General features: G+C 48.1%; 1 protein-coding gene across 2 annotated transcripts in view; it reads left to right on the top strand.

Annotated features, from left to right (window-relative positions):
- Positions 1 to 930: 930 nt before the first annotated feature.
- fam49a (family with sequence similarity 49 member A) overlaps positions 931 to 15688 on the top strand; it is a 46453-nt gene continuing 31695 nt past the window's right edge. Inside the window, exon 1 of one of the 2 annotated variants that reach the window (XM_061242119.1) lies at positions 931 to 1116. The gene's annotated coding sequence lies outside the window, so the exon portion shown is untranslated. The remainder of the gene's footprint in view (positions 1117 to 15688) is intronic. The other variant, XM_061242120.1, reaches the window with a different exon arrangement.

Genomic DNA, 15688 nt, shown 5'->3' with positions numbered 1-15688 from the left:
AAATATTTTGTGTTTCATGAAGGATATTTTCCTTCATGAGAATATATTTTCCTTCAACAGGCTGGCATCAAGACATTCAGGAGTTCTTGAGGGAAAGCAGGAAAATATACTTCAAGTAACTCAACTTCAAGTAGTGTGTATGCTTAATATTGCTTTATTGCATATAAAACTGCCATTAAAACCGCATTTTCAAAACTAGAGCAATTCTTTTGTGCCCCATTCATCCATGGTAGAAATTCTAGCTACCAGCCTAAGATGGAATCCATCTGGAATCAACTTCTGTTTCAGCTGGATACCATCTTGGATTTTGTGATTGACTGTTGTCTGTATGGCCCACTAGCCGGACCTGGTGTTGTCAGCAGGGTTACTATCTCAACCATCTTATTGTCACTTTCATCTCCAAATCAGCTTTAAACCAGTTGGACTGGCTTCAGACCAGGCTGGAACCAAGCTGGAATTTCCACTAGGGTCTGCGTGCAGACGCATGCTAGTGGTCTTGTTATGTGTTGTTTCATATGCTTTTAGATAGTTTACCGGCAACACCGATTCAAGTATGCACCTAAACCTTAAAAACAAAAACAAAAAAAACTCTAATTGAAGCTTTGGACAACCCCATGCTGTTGTTTACTAACAAAGATTAACCATGTTTTGTGGGTATCAAAACTTTCTGACTATAAAATTCAAACAGGGCGAATGGCTACCTAGACAAAGTTCCGAGTGCAACCATATCACAGCTCTCTTTAAGAATTTGTTTGGCTTGACAACGACATAATTTACAACGGTCGGAAAAACCTTGTGCACACACCCAATAACTACGCACACATTTACTATTGGCCATAAGAGAAGTTTGTTTCCTAGTATGATTGGTTCAAACAAGGTGATTGCTTCCCGTGTAAACCAATGACCTGGGCGTTTAGGCGGGTCCAGAATCAGATTTTAGTGCCTTTCTGTGGCGTGTGAAACAGGGAGGGGTGCGGTGAAAGGATCTTGTGGCTGTACCGTTAAACTGGAGAAAGTGTATAGCTAGCTTGCTAGCTACTCGTGAGACCCTTTCGACTACTTTGGGGAGTTGCTTCAGAAAGGTTAGCTGTAGCTTCAACGTTCGAAGAAATATTGGTAAGTTTATGTCATTCAGACGTTGATTTGTTACCTCGATTAGCTAGATAAGGATATATTGATAAGTTTGTTACCTCACATAAACAACAGTGCGTGTAAATTCGTGTGTGGTGATTGTACAGTGTCAAGCGAGTTCACATGGAACCTGCAGGAAGTGAGAACGCTAGCTATCTAGCTAGCCACAAACGTAAAGTGAAAAAAAACAAAAAAACACCTTCCTTAGATTGTCTCTAATCAGTTTCTCGGTTTTAAAATGTGGAATGAAAGTGTGTTTCACTACCTAAAGTCTGCTAACTAAACTAAGTAAGATGGTTAAAGATTTCTTGAAAACTGGCGGTTTGCTTTCCACGGATTGACAGTGCTAGCTAGCTAGCGTTAGCTGAGCAAATCTTTGGTTGCCTGAAGCAGTGCATCCAGATTTTGTTTTCAAACCCAATATTGAGTTCAAGCTTGTTAATAAAGTTACAGAAGAAAATAAGTTTCTGTTGGTTTGTTAACTCGCTTCATGACCATCAAGATACAGGCTGTACATATGAGACATAACTTTGATAAGTTGGCTACCTAATTGGCTAGATTGCTGGCTAGCGAATGTTATATATATATCTAGATCTTTGATTGTTCGAGCTAACTAACGTTAGCTGTTCTGCATTCTGATAGCGCGTGCCTTAGCGTGCCAACACTCTGAGATAACACAGATAACGCAGCGAGTGGCTAGCAATCTGGCCCGTGACCTGTCACAATACAGTAACCGTTGTTGGTATTTCTGACGACATTTCTAACCACTAGAAAGTTGCTTCAGGATTTCAGCTCGTTTTAATAAATCTAGTGTACGTCGTTGCATCAACCAGCCGTAGTTAGGTATCTGATATGACCTTTATTCAATTTAACAGGCCAGCTATGCAAATGCACAAGTTAACTAGCTATAATAAAACAAGGGTTCATCTGGTATTTGCCAATCTAGTTAAATAACGTTAAGTTATTCGATTAATTATACCCATTTGTATTATTTATAAGGTTATTAGTATATGATGTTACTGCATTGCTTGAGGGTAACTTATTGGTTACAAAGATTGCAGGTTACACATGTTGTATGTTTCGCTAAATAGCTGAAAATTAATGGCTCGTTCAAGAGTTCAACAGGAGCTATCCACTAGGGATTCAAACGTCCAACCTTCTGGTTACAAGACCAATAACATTTCAACCAATAAAATTCTTTGCGACGTATATTTTCATTCTTATTTCGTCTCTTCTCATTGCTGTCTACATCGGTTTTAAAATCTCTATCCCGTGGTAGACAGTGTATTAAACGTGAAAATAAGTTAGTTCTCATGTTGATCGCAATCCCTTATGCAGTCCGTTAACTCGGCCTGCACCTGCGCAGTCAGCCGTGGACGGCAGGTGGAAAATTTAAAAATGTCTTCATTTTTATTTTGCTCACGGGTTTGGTTTCCTACTGCCAGTCCGATGAGGAGATCTTTTCAGTGTTTTGCGGGGCCCACGTTGCCAGGACTAGACCGGAGCAGCTGTTGAAACTTGCTGGCAGCCAAAGGCGCGCTGCTGCTGCTGCTCCTGGGAAACGTTTCCCGGGGGGGTTGGTTTTATTTTCTTTAGTCTGATCGAACGCAGAGACAACGGCCTGCACCTCTGGGCGTGAAAGCGACGCCTTTTCCGGCAGGGATGGTGTGTGTACGCGCTGAACTTTCAGCGCTCACCGGCGGATCTCGCACGCTCCCTATCTCTCTGGAGTCCTGATTTATTATTGTTATTGTTCATCCGTTCTGAAACGGCTTCTTTCGCCAGATATGCAGCAACAGCTGCGCGTCTAGGCACAGCGGTGTTAAGCCGGCGCCTCTTTTTCTCATCGGAGAAAATGTAGAGACCTCAGTGTGTTTCCCATGCAATCAAGCGGCAGTGTGAGGCCTCCGTTGCAGGCAAAAAGGATTTTAATTTAATGTCTCCGTTTATTTGAACTGAGTAGAGCATGTTCCCTTTGATGTTGTTCTTGGTTCGTTTCTGTTGTTGTAGATTGACAGGGACGTACAGGGCAAGAGAGCTGTCTCCATTACTCCTCATAAGCCTTTGCTCGCTAAACCGCCCGAATGACAGTCTGTGGATATAACCTGAAGGCAGATTGATCTTACCTGCATAAAGCCTTGTTGTTTGTGTAAATGGATTACATGAAATGCCTGTATATTGCTCTGGTAAGGCCCTGCTTGTAATTCACAGAGGTTTACGCTTATCAAATCAGACTCGGTCATGTCCAGATTCCAGGAGGGGATAAGTAAGATTTAGGTGCTTTACTGTGGAGCGCAGGTAAGCTTTCAGATACGCTCTCCTTTAGCTGTGCGTTAGCTTGTGCTCTGCATCTGATTCCACAAACAATAATCCCCTAATCTTCCCCCCCCTCCCCGCCCCCCCTCGTCTCCTCTGTGAATTCACCTTTTCGTTTGTCAGCAGGGGAAAAAAATATTCCCAGCGATGTTACAGTTCTTACAAATACTGCGGTCCGTAGAACAAGATTGATTGCATCCTCTGCTGTGCAGCCTACAGTCTGTAATGCTGTTGATTTAAGGAATAGCATTCAGGCAACTTTTGGAGCAGGGAGCCTCAGTTTAAAAAAAAAAAAAAAAAAAAGAAAGAAAAAACTGAGATGGTGATTGTTTGAAGCAAAGGAAGGAGAAAGGCAGGGATTTGAGACTTTAACGAGATGCTTTGTACCGTCCTGCTTATTTTGCCCGGTCGGATACGCAGGATCGCCGCTAATCGATTATGTTAGCAATTTGCTGCTTTTGTCAGGCATTTTGCACCATGAGGGAATCACGCTGAGTGTCATAGTGAGACCATGCGATGCGAGACAAAGAGGGCAAAATGAGCACTATTGACTGTGCGGTCGTTGGCAAGCTGCAAATATATTGAGTGTTGTCCCAAGTAACTGTGCTTGGACGCCCAGCTGGCGGAGAATACGTGTAAAGTATTCAGTTAATCCTCTGAGGTGGGCTGTGCACTTCAGTACTTTTTTTTTCTCAGCGAAAAAAAACGGGAAGTAAGCTACGCTTCCGACGATGGAGCTGTGATTGACTGATGTGTGGTTAGGAACCGAAAATGTGAGGCTAATCGAGAAGCTTTGTTCCGTAATGTGCATCGGCTCGTGCGTTTAAGATTGCTTTTCCTTTGTTGTCTTTCCTTGAATCTGTCAAGCTTCTTTTTCACTTTTATTCAGTTTTGGCTGAGCGGATGGATAGGTTTGCCCTTTAATTTTTAGCTTTTTTGTTTTGCTTTATTCAGACGGGGAGAACGTGTGTATGTGTGTTTGTGTCTGGAGGGAAAACAAGGGTCCTCACAAGTATAGCAATATGTGTGTGTGTGTGTGTGTGTGTGTGTGTTTTGTGTTCTTATTTGGCTTTATCCTCATCAAAATGAATCTGTTCAGTCGCTGTTAAACCACTTGTGCTGTAGGCCCGACACTTTTTAAATAGGCCTAACACTTTGCGTTGGCACTCATCACAAGCTTTATTCCGGCTTTGCGCAGTGTGATCTGTGGTTGAGAGCAGGCGGTGAATAGGCATACATTAACAAAGCGAGAGTGTACACCGATGGAGATACAATAGCAGTACTCCTATAGGTGTTTCCACCTTTCGACAGCAAGATCTGTTTTGTGTTTGCGCCTGTTCTTCCCTGCAGATCAAAGCTTTCAGGTTACTCTGCGTTCAAAACGTGTTCTTTAGGATCTGAAAAACAATACGACCCCTTTGTAGTGGTGTCAGTTTCCCTCTGGCAGTCAGTGTAGGGTTATTACCACAGCTCCCAGTTCAGTTCAAAGAGCTTTATTGGTATGCAAGTAATGAACCAATATTGCCAAAGCCATAGAGTTGATATACATGAATAAATTACGATGTGATATTTGATTGGTTACTGTAGTGAGATGTAAGGATGGATTATTTACAAGTTGCTCAAGACTCCCTTGCTCTATGACATGCTGTGACATATCTTGCCACAAAAGTGGCAGTTATTCCCTCACCCATGGCCATTTTGTTGTTTATCAGTGTTTAGGAGAGAAATTCAGGCAGTATTTTTAGGATTTTAGTGTGTTGTGCTAATGGCTCCATTGTTCCTGGGCTGTGCTTTTACATGGCTCATGGAGATAGGGAGGGGTTACGGTGGCTGTGTCTGTGACTCCCATTTGCCACAGGGTATAGGCAGGCCCTGTAGGGTTGCAGGTTCAAACCATGGCTGTGTAATGGGAGTTTTGTTTGGCTGGCTCAGGTGGCTCCCACTGCTTTAACTCATCTTGGCCACGCAACAGATAGGAACAGACCACCAGTGGATGTCTGCAAACCAAGCCTGTGCAACCCTGTCTCTACCATCCTGTAGGTTTTCATGTAAACCCAACAGAGGTAGATAGATAGATGATAGACACTTTATTCATCCTGAGCGCACCTCGTTCGACAACTAGCTCTTTATTCTACTGTTTTATTCTATTATACTGCTGATTAGTATGTAGGCGTGCCCAATTACGGCTGAAATGAAAACCTGCAGGATGGTGATTAGTAGAATCAGGTGTGCAACTGCTTGTTTGGAACAAAAGCCTACACCCACACTGGCCCTTTCTGGGTAAGACTGAGTATCCCTGACTTGCAGGGTGTTGTAGATCTCCAGGAACAGTGTTGGGCTGCCCTTGGTTAGCTGTTGGAATGAGGTGTGCTTTGTTAAGGCCCGGACACACCAAACCGACGGTCGGCCGTCGGACGTCGGTGGCGCCCTGTCGGCCGAGTCTTTCCGGTGTGTCCCGCACGCCGACACTCCGTCAGCGTGTTTTGGAGGGCTCCGACGCCGATTCAACATGTTGAATCGGCGTCGGAGCCCCCGGAGCCGTCGATGAGAGAGAGCTCTCTGATTGGCTGTCCAACTAGCGAATCAGTGCACGAGAAGAGAAACGGAAGCGACGAAAGCAAGCCATTCCAAAGTTACTATCTCTACCAGACATAATTTCCGATTAGTATTACTAAATAGCGAGAGAACAAGGAAATTGCTGCAAACTGTTTGTTGTGAGCGAGACAATGGCTGCTTCTAGGTCCAACGCAATGCAAACTCATTCCCCGGTCTTCCGGTTTCCATTTTTTGAAAGACAAGAGTTATTACCTCTCACGCAGGCGCAGAACGTACGTGCAACTCGGCCGTCGGCGGACCGTCGTTGCGGTGTGTTCGGCACAGCCAACATTAACGACGCGTATCGACGCGAGGCGATCTTTGTCGGCGCTCCGCGGCCGACCGTCGGTTTGGTGTGTCCGGGCCTTTAGTGTTGAAACGAGACCCTACAGGGTGGTATATCTCCAGGACCGGGTTTGTCAGGCCTGCCGTAAACGGTAAGCATCCCCTCCGATTAGCTCTCGCTCCGTTTGCCCCGTAGGGGGTAAAATGGTCACTTTGGCTGGTGAGTGTCTTTGCGGAGGGCGGTCGTTTTGGCCGCAGTGCCCCCGGTGTGGCGTGTGTGGGCCCTGACACGTTAACGCAACACGAGAGCGTTTCTGGACGCGCGTATGACGATTAATATGCAATCACACGCTGGCGGTGTTAGATTGACACCTTCGCGGCTCAGATGGTCAGCGTTTCGCGGTTGCCATGGCGCCGGCTTTAGCGGCCAGAGCACGCCATCTGGCCCCCTCGGCTCTCCAGCGCCGGGCCGTTAACTCAATCTGTCCCCTCCGCTTCCGGAATGGGGCGGGGGGTCTCCAAACCGGGGGGATGTTTTTAAACACGTCTTTATAGAAGCCACCTCAGAAACGAATCCCTGTAGCTACTTTACCCGGCTTAAATGCACACGAATTGCACTTGTCATCTGAGTCTGTGGTTCTCGGCTGTTTCTTCTGCCTAGGCGGACCTGCCGTTGGAATGTGTGTCGATCTGACTCGGATGTAAATTTGGAAGTTTTTCTTCACACAGAGAGTAGTCGCTGTGTGGAATAGCTTGCCAGGTCATGTAGCAGAGGGAGGGATTTTCTAGACCAGGCCTGATTCTGTGCTCGATACTAGGCACAATGGTGAGCACACGGTAGCCTTTCGTGGTAAATTTGGCAAGCATTGTTGCGGTAGCAGGAGGCGCACATTCAGAATACATGTCTATGGATGGAGTTGTGTCCCACTGATTGGGTACCCGCCTGGTGCTGATTGGATGCACAACTCTGACCGCCGTTGAATGGTTCACGCAATTGGCTGTTGACTTTGCAGCAGCATGCGGAGGGGAGGGAAGTGTGTGCTTCACATGAACATGGTGTACAGTCTTTTGGCTGTTGCCTAGCTACGGAAAGCAGAGTTTTTAAATGTAACAAAAAAAAAATTGTTGCTTCGGGCCACTAAATATTGGGAAACGGCCTGGGTAGTAGTCTATGCTTTGGCAGCTGGGCTCAGCAGATTCCACCTGTCTACAGGAACTGTTTCTGAAGTGCGGGTTGTTGTTTTTCTGCGATTGTTTCCACTGGTTTCCTGTTAGTGTTTCACTTTCTCATTCACATCCTGTCAATCTCGAGGCTTATCGCGCTGCAAATCTTTTCTTGCATGAAACGCTTGGGCCAAGTCTTACTGTGTGAGTGTGAGTGTGAGTGTGAGTGTGAGTGTGAATGTGAGGTCATCAGCAGTATTGCCAGTAGTGTTTGTAACTCGTTGTGTTAGAAGGTTTAGACCGTAATGGCACTTATGTATAGATATCGTTACTTGTATAGCTATTGTTGTTTTTATTGGCTGTTGTATTGTTGTTTTCTAGCTGCCAACTGTGGTATGCTAGTTTGAAAGTTGATTGTACTCTTCAAGGGTTCTGAATTTCCGTATGTTTACACTAGGACTCGGAACAGTACTGTCCTCTCAGGTCCACTTTTGCACTTGTTCTTGTGTTTGATATGCACTTTGTTGTACGTCGCTCTGGATAAGAGCGTCTGCTAAATGCCACGTGATGTAATGTAATGTAATGTAATCTGTGAACAAGATGAGCCTACATAAGGCTTTACTCTGTAAAGTGCCATTGGGATTGGGTTGGGTATTTCATACGTTTAATGCTCAGGGTTTGTGGATGGGTCAGTATCCCTCCCCTCGCGCACAGACGGGGGGATAGGGTGGGGGTGTGTAACGCTTTCATTTGAGTGGCATGTTCCCAAAAGCGCTACACGAATCACGTTACTTTTATTAATGCGTTTTCTCTGGTTTTCCTGCTCACGCCTGGTCTTGACTGCCTCTCTAGCCTGCTGTTCCCTGGCTGCTCCCAAGCATTACACTTGCAGGTATTTAGCTGATGCTTTTATCCAAAATGCTCTACAGTTGATTAGACTACGCCGACTACCCAATCCCCTCTGGGGTTAACGGCCCCGTTCGAGGGCCCAACAGCTGCACAGATCTTACTGTGGTTACATCAGGGCTCGAACCACCAAGGTCTCAGTCCAGCACCTTAGCCACTAGGCTACAGGCTGCCCCTGTGCAAGCACTCAGTTGCTGTGACCGCAGCAACGCACGCTCTTTTACACACAATAATAGTCTGTCATCGACTAAAGAAAAGCGAAGTCCTCCTATTTTAGCAGCTGTGTAGTAATTACTTCTCAGAAAAGCGATGAGGTCACACGCTCAGAAACGGGCCTGACGGAGCCGTTCTGACACCGGCCGCCAAACTTCCCCTTCTCTTTCGAAAACGGGCTTTTATTCGACATTATTCCCTACTTCCTCATCGATTGTGTGAACGCACACGACACACGCGCACAGACGCATGCTCAGGAAAATCCCGCACGGTGATTTCTGCTTCCCGCAAAAACCCGGCTACGGCAAGGGTCCGTGGTGATTTTACCGAACAGGGGACGGGGAGAAAAATTGAGGTCTGAAAGTGAGGTTTAAGAAGCGAGGGGTCTTTGAGGGGGCGCGGGGTGGGGAGGGGTGAGGAGGGGTGAGTAAGCGGCACCATTTGAGATGGAGAGGGGGCTCTTTATGAAACGCAGGAGCCCCAGGGACGCAGGGACTATAGAACAGTCGTGCCATTCACGCCACCCTGCTGTGTGGGAGGAATTCTCTGGCCCTTAAGCGTAGTGTGTAACCCTCCGCTGCATGCCAGCTCTGTGTGTTTGTGTGTGTGTTTGTGTGTAAGGGAGAAAGACTGTGTATGTGCCTCTGTGTATCTGTCTATATGTGCGTGTGCCTGCGTGTGTGACTGCGTGTATCTGGGTACATATGGCTGTGTGTATGCGTGTGTTTGTGTGCGTCTGTCTGTGAGAGGGAGTGAGACTGTGTGTGAGAGACCCTGCTGTCTGTCTGTCTGTCTGCGTGTCTCTCTGTGTGTCTCTCTCTGTGTGTCTCTCTCTGTGTGTCTCTCTCTGTGTGTCTCTCTCTGTGTGTCTCTCAGTGTGTGTGTGTGTGATTGTGGTTTTCCCAGCAGTGCGTTAGCAGCTCTGTTTGTCCGTGCAGATAAACACAAACCCTGTGGAGAGCCGCCTGTGGAAAGACTGAGGCCGCCACGCTCCGCTCCACTCTCCTCTCCTCTCCTCCCCCCCTCTCCTCCCCTCCTCTCCCCTTTGCCCCCAGGGCGTCAGGGTGGCACCTCCACACGTGTGGGTCAGACACAGGGCAGCCGGTGCTATGCTGCGAGATGTCTCAGCCCGTCGGTCTTCTGGGGGCTAATCCGCAGAGCTGGCTAATGCCTGCTGAAGAGTGCAATATGACAGAGGCAGCCCGGCAACCATTGTAGCAACGCAGAGTAACCCCCTTCCCCCCGCCGTCGCCCATATAAGGGCAAACCACGGCCTCCCTCCCCTCTCCCAGCGGAGATCCTCACCCCAGCGCCCGGGGGGGGCTCTCCTAACCCAATTTTAGCTCTGTTTTCACCCTCAGTCAAAACAGCCCGCGCCTTTAATAAGGGCCGGAGGAGGCGCTGAGGTCGGCCGTGTTTTGGGGCCTGAACCCGGGGCAGACCGCAGCTCGTCCGTCTCCGCCGTGGGAGGTCGCCCTCCTGACCTGCCGTCACCTGGAGCCGGGGCGGGTCCGTGTGCCGGAGACTCCGCAGAGCCAGACGGCAGGCCCCAGGACCGCGTGAATAACCGCTTCAGTGCCCGGCGGACCGGGGAGCCGCTGTTTATTTCATGCGTTATTTATACGGCCTTTTGATATATCGAGTGAGGTTATTTTGGTTCTTGGAGTTCTTCGCGTAAGCTTTATTTCGTTGTTGGGATTCTGCCGGGTTTGGCCTAAAGGGCCGACCTGAGTTTGAGGCAAAATGAAGTCTGGTGCCACAGCTGTTGGGTACCTTTTAAAGCGGAGTCTGGTGGGCCCCTAATATGTTTTATTCAGGTTGCATGTCGACAGTATTCTGGTGTAGCTAATGATGGTGTCCAATGGGATTGTTCTGCATTGTTGGCATCAGACCGATTTCAAGTTTACTCTGCTGTCTGCCAACACCAATTAATTTCCGTTATATTTGTATATCACTTTTCTCTGAAGACTGTCAGACAGACACACTTTACAGAGAAACAGAAGGGAAGGAAAAAGGAGAAATGCCAGCCTTAAGCCCCCAAATAGTACGTGCGGTTTAAAAAAAAAACTCCCAAGTGAGGAGAAACTCAAATATTTTTACTTTATGAAGTGAAATTATGGGAAGTGACACATCACTGCTGGACTCTTCCTCATAAGATGCATTCCTATCATATTTCATATCGCATTTCATATTTGACAGCGCCTTCACCCTCGATGTCCGTTTGGCCGGGACGTCCGTCAAAGCTACCCGTTTCATTTCTCCCCCAACGTCTTTCGTCGAGGTTTCTTGGTTTTCGGTCGAGTTCGACACTTCCTTTCCGATCGAGTGTTTCGGTCCCAGCGAGTAATTGCCGTCTTTAAGCGGTGGCAGGTTTCTCAGACCGTGGAAAAAGGGCGTCGGATTGAAGGAGCCGCCGTGTAATCCGTTGGAAATGTTGTAATTACGGAGAGCGCCACTCCTCGCGGTTACACGGAGGCCGCGCGCACGTCTTAATTAGCCGCTTAATTAGGGCATGAGGTGGGGGGGGGGGGGGGGGGGCTTTCTGTGATTAGACGCTCTTGACTTGAGAAAGGACGGGGGGGGTGGTTTGACTTATTATAGAAATAATGAACACCTGAGTGCGTCTCCATAAAGCAGAAGTAGATTGCCCTCTCGCGACGTTGGTTTGCGGTAAAAAACCCAGTTCCCTTACCGCCTTTTTATGATCGTGCCTCAAGTTCCTGTATCTAATTACTCTGGAATTTGATTGGCCAATTTTTCCACCTAAAACAGCACATCGTCATTGGCTAATAAAAACTGTTGGCCAATGATAATGTGCTACCCTGGCCTCCCCATAAAGGAAATCCTGGAATCCCTTTATCAGGTCTGGGGCCCTGCCTGTCTCTGGTCATGGCGGCTGTGATGTGCTCTCCGCCCTGTTGTCTCGTACAGTTGCCCTGAATACCATGAGCAGCGTATCCAGCACTGACGTTCTGCTCGTTTGTGCGTGACAGCCGATTTAAGTGGAACCAGTGTTGGTGTAGACAGCCAGTTAGGTCATTTAGCCAGAGTCATGGGTGGAAACAGAAACACACACACTCTCTCACACACACACACACACACACACACACACACACGCACGCTGGCCCTCCAGCACCGGAACTGCCCACCTGTGTTCTCGAGCAGGTGGTGGTGGCTGAAAACACACCTGCCTCACCTGGGTTGATCCTCCATTTTGTTCCCAGCTAAGCCAGGGCTGCCCAGCCTGGTTCCTGTGGAATAAAGTAAACGAACAATAAAATCTACTGTCCTGCAGGTTTTCATTTCTGCCTAGTGTGGCACACCTGATTCTACTAATTAGTTTCACAAGATCTCTATCTGTTGAATGAGGTGTGCTTTGTTAGGGTTGAAACCTACAGGTCAGTAGATCTCTAGGAACAGGGTTGGGCAGCCCTTCTCTAGCTGTTGAGTGAGGTATGCTTTGTTTGGGTTGAAACCTACAGGACAGTAGATGTCTAGGAACAGGGTTGGGCAGCCCTGCTCTAGCTGTTGAGTGAGGTATGCTTTGTTTGGGTTGAAACCTACAGGTCAGTAGATCTCTAGGAACAGGGTTGGGCAGCCCTGCTCTAGCTGTTGAGTGAGGTATGCTTTGTTTGGGTTGAAGCCTACAGGTCAGTAGATGTCTAGGAACAGGGTTGGGCAGCCCTGCTCTAGCTGTTGAGTGAGGTATGCTTTGTTAGGGTTGAAACCTACGGGACTGTAGATCTCTAGGAACAGGGTTGGGCAGCCCTGCTCTAGCTGTTGAGTGAGGTATGCTTTGTTAGGGTTGAAACCTACAGGACTGTAGATCTCTAGGAACAGGGTTGGGCAGCCCTCATACTGAACACTAGTGACTACCTGCCAGTCCAGCCTGTGGTTTGGGTTTCACTGTAGAAAAGAAAAGAAAAGAAAAAGGAACTGGCATAAAATGCCATAACGCTTCCGGTGTCGGAGGTGTCCGTCACCGCGGCGATGTTCCTTTGTTTTTAGCCGCAGCGATGGCGTTATGCCGCGCCCCGGCCCCACTCAAACCTCACACGCAGCCGGAGCCTTGGCGCTAAAGGCTAACGCCCGGGGAACGCGCGGAATCCGCCGGGAGGCAGAACTAAGCGATAGCTCGGTGCCAGAAATTCTTCTTCTCGTAATGCATTCGACGCCGCTACGCGGCGGCTAGCTACGGGCAGAAATATTCGCCTACGCACGGCATCCTGCCGGGCTCGTCGTCAAAGGTCCCGGGGCGGACGGACTGGTTTATTTTTATCTGTAATCTCAGAGCCGTCCCCCCCCTGTACCTGAGAGAGCGAGACAGAGCTCCGTAAACCGACCCGTGCGTGTGACATTTATGCTGCGGACCGAATCTTGGAAGTTATCGCCCGTCGTGTACATCGCATTGATTCCTCAGTCTCTGTGCTGACTCATTATTTATGTTTAATGCGGTATCTTTTTACAAGGTTGTTTCAATGTCGCTCGTGTTTTGCGTGACTCAGTAACAGAATCCTCGTGAAGTTTCAGCTTTCTTACTGTACGTGCATATTCTATTCTGTCTCCTGCGCTGTTCTGTCATATACTGTACGCCATCATACGCCATCATGCCCTATCATACGCCATCATGCCCTATCATACGCCATCATGCCCTATCATACGCCATATCATGCCCTAGCATACGCCATCATGCCCTATCATACGCCATATCATGCCCTATCATACGCCATATCACGCCGTCATACGCCATCATACGCCATCATACGCCATATCATGCCCTATCATACGCCATCATACGCCCTATCATGCCCTATCATACGCCATCATACGCCATATCATGCCCTATCATACGCCATCATACGGCCTATCATGCCCTATCATACGCCATATCACGCCGTCATACGCCGTCATACGCCCTATCATACGCCCTATCATACGCCCTATCATACGCCCCATCATACGCCCCATCATACGCCCCATCATACGCCCCATCATACGCCCTATCATACGCCCTATCATACGCCCTATCATACGCCCTATCATACGCCATATCATACGCCATCATACACCATCCCAGTCTTTTTTCACTGTGTCCTGTGAGCTGCAGGGCTTCATGGATTCTTTATTATCTTTATTATGAATAAAGATTGTCATCCTCCGTCCTCATCCTCCAGGAAGAGTTTGACAGTAGCTCGCCAGCTGTTTTCTCACAACAGAGCCGTTATGGCATTTTGATGCTTGTGCACTTTGCCGTAATGGTGACCAACATTTTACAGGAATCGCTTTAAACTCCCCGGTGTCTCAATTCTGCAGCACTGTGTAGGAACCCTGAAAGAGGAACTGCTCTGACCAGTGCTTTGTAGTGTGAATTAAAGGTGTGTGTGTGTGTGTGTGTGTGTGTGTGTGGGGAAGTTTTGTTCTCTTATCCAGTAAGCATTCAACTATTCTAGGATACTCGTTCACACAGCGTATTCACTTAAATATGGGCTGCATCTAGTAGTGTGAGTGGAAATAGGTGCTATTCTGGGGAGCAGAAAGCACCTGCCCTCAGCCCTGCTGTCTCTCACCGTCTCAGTGTGCGTCAGAGCTGCTGGAGAGGTGAGGGGATGTTAGCGTGTTGAGTCTGTGTTGAGTCTGTGTTGAGTTACGGCCTGATCAGCCCTGCTGTCTCTCACCATCTCAGTGTGCGTCAGAGCTGCTGGAGAGGTGAGGGGATGTCGGCGTGTTGAGTCTGTGTTGAGTCTGTGTTGAGTTACGGCCTGATCAGCCCTGCTGTCTCTCACCGTCTCAGTGTGCGTCAGAGCTGCTGGAGAGGTGAGGGGATGTCGGCGTGTTGAGTCTGTGTTGAGTCTGTGTTCAGTTACGGCCTGATCAGCCCTGCTGTCTCCCACCGTCTCAGTGTGCGTCAGAGCTGCTGGAGAGGTGAGGGGATGTCAGCGTGTTGAGTCTGTATTGAGTCTGTGTTGAGTTACGGCCTGATCAGCCCTGCTGTCTCTCACCGTCTCAGTGTGCGTCAGAGCTGCTGGAGAGGTGAGGGGATGTCAGCGTGTTGAGTCTGTGTTGAGTCTGTGTTGAGTTACGGCCTGATCAGCCCTGCTGTCTCTCACCGTCTCAGTGTGCGTCAGAGCTGCTGGAGAGGTGAGGGGATGTTGGCGTGCCCGCGTGTTGAGTCTGTGTTGAGTTACGGCCTGAATGTGGATTTCTGGGCTCCGGTTACAGTGTGTCTAACCGGCCGCAGAACTCCGGATGCCTTCCGTTTTGAGGAAGACCCTCCCCCGCCCCTCCTCCTCCTCGCCTGGTTGTCCTCCGAGCCCGATATTCTCAAGGGCTCGTCTGTGTTTTCCAGTCGGCAGAACCTCCTCACCTCTGGGTGAACTCTGCAGAGCCTAGCAGCTCTAGAATAGGACACTAAGTGCAGGGGGGGGCTGTTTAACACCACGGCGCTGTAAAAAAACCCGTCCACAAACCCGCCATATTTCAGCGCTTCCTGCTGCTTTTAGACCGCTTATATTGAGTGATACGGTCTTCCATAACCCTGAACAGCATCTATTTATTTCATATGTTATAAAACCACGTGAGTTTAATTTAGACTGGGGGATTTCAGACTCCGTTTTGGGGGCCCGCTGTGCAGTTTTTTTTTTTCATTCTGGTATCTGTTCCTACGGCAACAGGAACCTCTGAATGGTGACAAGCTGTTAGTTGTTCTTAATTAGACACTTAGCGTCTACTGAAGGATGATTTACTGAATTTAGGTCAAATCGTGGCGTGCGTTGCTATATCTGCCGTAAAGAAAGAACACATTTTCCACCAGTCTCAGCCCAAGGCTTATAATCAGTCATTTTGTGTAATCTGCTGTATAACCAACACTCCTGAAGAAAAAAAAAAGCTTACATTTGAATTGAGAGGTGAAATCAATTTGGTCCTGGTGTCGCCTGGTCACTGAAACAACCTTTTGTGAAAGGTTCAATGACCAAGTAAATGGCACTGAATTATTATTCATTCATTCATTCATTCATTATCCTAGCCCGCTTATCCTGAACAGGGTCTCAGGGGAGCTGGAGCCTATCCCAGCATACAA

This window comes from Conger conger, chromosome 5 (genome assembly GCF_963514075.1).
Source record: "Conger conger chromosome 5, fConCon1.1, whole genome shotgun sequence".
Lineage (NCBI taxonomy): Eukaryota > Metazoa > Chordata > Actinopteri > Anguilliformes > Congridae > Conger > Conger conger.
Note: the sequence above shows the minus strand (reverse complement) of the source record. Positions and strands in the feature narration are given on the sequence as shown.